The sequence below is a fragment of the Ailuropoda melanoleuca genome, chromosome 4 (assembly GCF_002007445.2).
Source record: "Ailuropoda melanoleuca isolate Jingjing chromosome 4, ASM200744v2, whole genome shotgun sequence".
In the NCBI taxonomy this organism is placed as follows: Eukaryota; Metazoa; Chordata; class Mammalia; order Carnivora; family Ursidae; genus Ailuropoda; species Ailuropoda melanoleuca.
In genome coordinates this window covers 40,429,003-40,436,618 of record NC_048221.1, presented here as the reverse complement: position 1 = coordinate 40,436,618, position 7,616 = coordinate 40,429,003, and the positions used below count along the sequence as shown (strand labels likewise).

Sequence of the window (7,616 nt, the reverse complement as noted above, 5' to 3'; positions counted from 1 at the left end):
GCAAAAGGCTGTTAATTTTCACAGTGTAAGTTCTGCATGGTGGGAGTGAAGGATGAGATATCTGCCCTTGGTTTTTGTTTCATGCCTTCTGTGCTGAAATACTGTGGGAGACTGAGCAGATTCTGCTTTCTTTCACTATTGCAATTTTGTCCTCTTCCTTTCCTCATTGCATGTATTTGTCCTGTAACTTCCACCTACCTTCTCCCAAGTTTTTTTTAATAGCATGTGAACAACTTAAAAAGATTATGATAAATGCAAAAATTAACGAAGCATTTGAAGGTAAATTTTCTTAATTTTTAGTACGCTTTTCTCAGAATTGCTATGAGATTTTCTCTCCTAATCTCATGTAACTTCTTTTTTATGAATCACGTAAAAATGGTCTTNTAATTTTTAGTACGCTTTTCTCAGAATTGCTATGAGATTTTCTCTCCTAATCTCATGTAACTTCTTTTTTATGAATCACGTAAAAATGGTCTTCATCATGTCTTAGTATGGCAATTGTAGGAGGCAGTGTAGGTGCCCCCAAACCTCTTTGTGCTCATCCGTCCTGTGGGCCTTATCCTGTGATCATTTGAGAGTCTGTACCTGAGGGCTTCCTCTTCTGTTGATCTGTGCACGAGACCCACAAAAAGTGACAAGCGCAGTAGCATTAATGCCTCCAGAGTAACTTTAAGCTAACGATGGATGAGAGCTGGAAACTAACTATCCCAGCTTCTGACATGTTTCCCACACTCTCTTCTGGAATTTTCCAGGGGTATTGAGCCACTGTGTAGCCTATTTATTGGCTTCGTTCCCTTTCCTGTCTCAATTCCTCACGGTTCTACGATACTCTCTAGGATCCATTCACCAACAAAGCATTCCAATGTCGTACTGGAATGATGGGCTAAAAGAAAGATCACCACATTTTGGAGTTTATAATCTAACATGAATGGTGAACATTATTGTTAATATGTAAAATATTACTAATGTATAAAATATTACTATTCTCTTAGACCCTATATAGGATATGTTGTTAAAAGGAGAAACTCAGGCTGGGGATATAAAATTATAATATCTGCATACTTTCTCCATATTGATTGATTTTTTTCCCCTTGTGGGTGTGGGGGAGGGTAATATTACAAAGTTTAAATAAAACCCTTTAGTATTTCAACTATCTTTTAATAGCTTGATTATTTTTTAATGTCATATTGCTCTCTTGAAAGAGTTCTGATAATCAATTCTCAGGGAAGCATGTAAGAAAAAACTTAATTTGTTCAGCAGAGGCATAATCCTTGCTCACACTCTGATCAGACGAAAGCCACAGAACAGAATCTCTTCACACTTCTAGTTTCAATGACACAGAGAAGCACCTGGTACGTCTGGAGTGACTGCTTTTTTGCACAAGCTCGCAGCTGACATGAAGGTTAAAATGCTGCTTGGTACTCCAATGTGTGGAAAACATAAATTGGACAGTTGCAGCAGAGAACAACTGTGTATTTCTGAAGTAACAGACTCATCAAAGTCCAGGCCTACTATTTAAAATTTTACATTTGAATATTTTGTCCAGATTTTCAAAACCCATATTGTAAGTGATTTACACGGCGCTATTTTGCTGTTTTCAAGTCTATGCAAATATAGTGGTGGGTGTAATAAATTCTTAATACATAATTTTAAAGCATTTTGTGCTTCTTTTAGCTAAGTGTGTTAAAAGATAAAATGTGCATATAAATGTGTTTGTGAGAAAGGTGCTGTTAAGTACAGCAACATTTACTAAAGGAATAATTTTGCAATTGGGAGATAATAATTTCCAATATGTTTTCTTTCACTGAATATAAAAGATTATGTGACAGTACAAATTGATACATATGTTGTTCTCCATTAATAAGAACTTTCTTTAGATAAAGAAACACAGTTTTAGAGCCTCAGTTTTTTGTTTTGTTTTCTTTCTAATTTTATTTCTCAGAAGAAAGCTGTTAAAGGCATGAACTAAAACACACAGGATTACAAAAGATACAAAGGAAAGAAATTATTCTGAAATACAATTATCAAAATAGTATTAGGACGTGTTTGTGACATAGCAATGTATGCTCTTGAATAACACATTGATAACACGATCTAGCAGTGGGTTTCACAACAACTCTAATTTCAAAGTAAAGATGAACAGTTTTTCACGATATCTGCAAAACCCGTATTACGACAAAAAATACTTGTATTAGTATTGGCGTGTAGGTACTGCTAATACTGTGGTTTGTTACCGACATTCATAATTAAGGAACATGCTGGAAAGAAAGGTAATTTTATATATTTTACTAATCAAATTCACAAACCTCCTAAGTTCTGCTTGAAAGTAACAACATGACACTGGTTGATATGGCTAAAAGAACCTTCAGGATGTGCTAACCCAAACGTGTTTTCACAAAGTAATGACTTGATGTTTCCACAAAAATAAGTTTTCATTTTTCACCTTGGTAATAATTCAACTGGAAATGCAAATTAATAAAAATTAATAAAATGGCCTAATAACACAGGAGTTGTAAAGAATATGGTAAGCTGGAGAACACAGGCTCTTTCTAAAGGAAATTTCATATGCATGTCAAATAAAAAGTCTTAGGGTCTCAGTTAGGGCCACCAATTTATAACCTCTGATAAAATGTATAAAATGAAAAGACAGTTTTAAATATTTTAGATTTTTGAAAGCTATTTGCAAGTATTATCTTCTATCTTAACCACCCACTATATCGCTATAGGTAAGCAGATAATATTATCTCTGTTTCATAGGAGGAAAATAGAGAAGAACAATTTCTGTCACATAACCAGTTAGAAAAGCTAGACATAATAGCAAGCATTCCACTTCCCTCTAAAGGATAAGTAACCGCTGAGACCTTGTGTTGGTGAGACATTTTTAGGAAGGAAGGAAGGAAGGAAGGAAGGAAGGAAGGAAGGAGAGGGCAGGCAGGCAGACAGAAAGTCAAATTTAGAGTAGTGTATGAGCAAACAGTAAAACTTAAGTTGCAAATGAATGCATCAGATAATAAGTCCCGGTGTGCTGTTGTCTACTATGTGCATTGTGCTTAATTACTGACTGGTAAGTATTTCTAGTCTTCATAACAATTCCTCTAAGTAGGTGTTGGCATCAATATAAGATACTCAGACTCGTATTAGACAAGAAAAGGAGTTCAGTTAAGGAAAGCTCAGAGTTCTCACTGGCACTATATAGCCAAAACATCATCATAACTGTTCTCTCTCATTCCCATTTCCGTGTTGACCTAAACTGAATCTTGTAAAAGCAATGCTAAGATAGAAATAATATTTTAATCAGAATGTTAGTATGTCAGTTTTGGTAATTAAACATGCCACAGAATCTTTCGGCCTCTGTTTCTGTTGACTTTAAGGATGTCAAATACTATAGGTTAATTTTACTCTGGATTTTTAAAATTGAAATTATGTACTTTCTAGAAGACAGAAGCAAAGAGATAGAAAAACTTCATTTTGTATAAAATTTTTTATCATTATTTAGTCAATTGAAAATAAAATTTAAAAAATACCTATCAGTATCAATTAAATAATGTTAAAATCTTTAATTCTCTTAATGCACTTTAAGAAAATTTGATGGTATTTTTACTGTTTTACAGAAAGGTATATTGATAACAGTCATATCATTTTGAACTGTCTTCACACATTACACACCTTTTTAATTTTTTCAATCTTCAAATAGTTAAAATTAATGGTAAATTATATTCAATTGTCATTTAAATTCAAAATTTAATGATATATATTTTGTGTTCTAAACTTCAGAAATGAAAGTAGAAAATAAAATAAGTTAATATTTACAAAGAAAACCCCGGGAAGTGTTAAATTTAAATGTTAAGCATGTTTACGTCACTGCAGGATAAAACATAATTTTTCTTTTATCTATACTGCTTCTAATTTTCCACAAAAGCTTATATTACCATCATAACACAAATTCAGCTTATGTTTAAAAATACGTCAGAATTTCTTGCATACTTTCTTATTCTGCCCACAGACATATCAGAGTTTCATTTCTTTTTTCTTTTTTTTTTTTTTTAAAGATTTTATTTATTTATTCGACAGAGATAGAGACAGCCAGCAAGAGAGGGAACACAAGCGGGGAGAGTAGGAGAGGAAGAAGCAGGCTCCTAGCGGAGGAGCCTGACGTGGGGCTCGATCCCATAACGCCAGGATCACGCCCTGAGCCGAAGGCAGACGCTTAACTGCATGTGCCACCCAGGTGCCCCTAGAATTTCATTTCTTAAGCGGAGAAAAGTCCTACAGGGCAATGGACCAGGGAGAAAGCAACTGAGATTTAATGCAACATGGTAAAGAAAGGCCTCTGTGACAAGGTGACATCTGAGCAGAGACTGAACAAGAAATAAAGCCATACAGGAAGAAGAGTGTGTTGCAAGAGGCATCCGGGCAAGGGCAGAACAGAAGTTGTCAGAGAAGCAGCATGCTTTAAAATAACATTTATCAGCACCTACTATGTATGCATGTTACGCTTTTCACTGCTGTGAAAGTACCAAACAACCAAAAGACAGGATTCCTACCCTCAAGGAATTTTAACTTGAGCTGGGCAAAAAGTGAGAGAAATAGAAAAGAACTAGAAGACAATTCAGAGTAATTTCTTTTATGTAAAAAACAGTCCATACTTATTTTTTTTAAAGTCATCTATTCCACTTAATCTAGGGTATTAAAGACAGATTTTACATTTAGATGATAGTAAAGCTTGCAATGTCTATTCTCTTATAAAAAAACATTGGCTGTTTTCATTTAAGTCTTTTCTAATGAGTCAGGATTAAGAGTCTATGCTTTGTGCATAATTTAAGTTTTTAAAACTGAATTATATTTCCTTCCATGGTAATATGAAAACAGATCCTCTAACTGTAAATTACTTTTGATGAATCCTTTAGCAGACTCTAAAACACCAACGCAAAAAAGATACAGATTTAACATCTATGAAATGTTCTTTAGAACTCCAGATACTGCCATATCTAAAATTTTTTAATATATTCTTTTAATAAATACGTTGCTGTTTTGCATTATGACGCCATGACACACCAGTTCACCAGGTACTTCTTCCTTTGTGTGTGAACAGTGTCAACCATGTGCCAAATTTATTTCTAATGCAACTGAAAAGCTATCTTTTTACTGACACATCTGTTAGATGGAATGTTTAGTTGATCAAAATGCATCATGTAGAGTAGAATAAGACAATAGTAAATGAGCATGATGTCAAGCCAGTCCAGAAAAAGATCACATAAATATTAGACTAAAAAGAAATTTGACTTGGGAGAAAGAATATTTGTTAAACAGTTGAAAATTGATGGAATCGAAAGGTTAATTAAACACCTTTTGGGAAAAAAGTGGGTTCAATCCAGTTCCCTTTCAACTGTATAACCAATACTCTCAGCTGTCCCTCCAACACAAAATAATTGAGAGCCAATTGACAACCATGGGATAAGCCCTCTGAATAAAATGTGTACAGTGAAAATCTATAAAGTTTCCTTTATTCATTCAACAAATACTTCAGGCACAAAGCTAGGAATGACAATTATAAATAGATTAGGCATTATCTCTGCCCTCACAAGGCCTATAAGTTAGTAAGGCTATAAGCAAGTAAGAACATTATTGTAAGAATGCTCACTTTAGCAGCACAAACACTAAAACAGGAATGATACAGAGAAGAGTAGTAAGGTCCCTGAGCAGAGATGACAGGTAAATTTGTGAAGGGTTGCATATTTTCAAAAACTTGGCTCTCAAAAATTTGTTACAGAAATTAATATTAAAAGGGCTAGGGTATATGTACAAGCATAAGATGATGTAAGATGCATTTAACGCTGTTCGCAAGAAAACCACTTTAATATAAATACATAGGTTGAAGGTGAAACAATGGAAATAAATTTATCATATAAACATTAATTAGAAAAGAAAATGTGAGTATGGCTACAATGAATAACACAGTAAATAACAATTGTTGGTGAGGATGTGGAGAAACTAGAACCTTCATAGATTGCTGGAATATAAAATTATGTAACTTCTTTGCAAAATGGTTTAGCAGCTTCTCGTCAAGTAAAATACAGAGTTACCACATGATCCAGCAATTTCAGTCTTAAGTATATGCCAAAAAGAAATGGAAACCTATGCACGTGCGATGCACAAGTACATTATTCATAATAATCAAAAAGTGGAAACAGCCCAAATGCCCATCAATTGATGAATGGATAAATCAATATGGCATATCCAAATGGGGTAGGCAGAAGAAAGACCCTTAAATATGACCAAGTCCTAATCCCTGGAACCTGTGAATATGTAATCTTACATGGCAGAAGGGACTTTCCAAATGTGAATAAGTTATGGGCTTTGAGATGCGGAGGTTACACTGAAAGATCAAGATGCCCAATGTAATCACAAGGCTCCTTAAAATTGGAAGAAGGAGAGAGAAGAGTCAGTCACAGAAGCTCCATGTGAGAACTCCACCTGCTTTTGTTGGCTTTGAAAATGGAGAGAGAGGACCATAAACCAAGGATGGGGGGAGGTCTCTAAAAGTGGAAAAGACAAGGAAATGGATTCTCCTCAGCTTCCAGAAAGGAACACAGCCCTGCCAACATCTTGATTTTAACAAAGTGAGACTTGTATTGAATTTCTAATCAATAGAACTATTAGATAATAAATTTATGTTGTTTCAAGCCACTAAATTTGTGGTAACTTATTATATCAGCAATAGGAAACAAATACGTTATTCAATGGAATAGTATTCAGCTATGAAAATAAATGAGTATTGATGCATGTTACAGCGTGGATGAAGATTGAAAATACTATGCTAAGTGAAACGAGAGAGTCACAAAGACCACATGCTGTATGATTCTACTTGTATGAACTGTGTAGAGTAAGCAAATTTATAAAAACAGAAAGTAGAATAGTGGTTGCTTAAACCTGAGTGTAGGGGTCTAGTAGGGACAGGGCTAACTGCTAATAAATACAGTGTTTCTTTTAGGGTAACAGAGTGTTCTTCTATTAGATTATGGTATTGGTTTCACAATTCTTTAAAAATACTGAAAAAAGCACTTTATATGGATAAGCCATATGATATATGAATTAAATCTCAGTAATGCTGTTTTCAAACAGCAAAAAGAACAGGAGAGGGACAATATTAATATTAGACAGAGTTAACTTCAGAACAAAAATATTACCACAGACAAAGAGGAACATTTTATAACACTAAATGGGTCATTTTACCAAGAAAACATGGCCATCCTAACTGTTGCACCAACAGAGCTTCAAATTACAGGAAGGAAAATCTGATTGAAAAATTAACGTAGACAAATCCAGAATTGTAGTTGAAGACTTCAAATCTCCTCTCTATTTATTAGGTCTGTTTGCCAAAAAGACCTGAAAGTAATGAAATTTTAGTAGCAAAAAACCACACCGAACACTGAGATCTTGATTTCAAAATACCATCTCCTTGAGAAAATGGCTGACTCTGGGGCCTGGATATGGAAAGTACTAAAGAACTTAGAGAATTTTGTGCCAGCTATAAGAAAGTATTCAAAGATTCATGGGGACATGAATGACACTGGAGTCAGCTTGAAAAGACTACCACTGGTCTAGTGTGAGATAGT

The 7,616-nt window shown here is 34.4% G+C and overlaps 1 non-coding gene across 1 annotated transcript; it reads left to right on the top strand.

Annotated features, from left to right (window-relative positions):
* Window positions 1-5,633: 5,633 nt before the first annotated feature.
* Window positions 5,634-5,740, top strand: LOC117802093. The gene has a single exon (XR_004625152.1). It is a non-coding gene; the product is annotated as a U6 spliceosomal RNA (small nuclear RNA).
* Window positions 5,741-7,616: the final 1,876 nt, after the last annotated feature.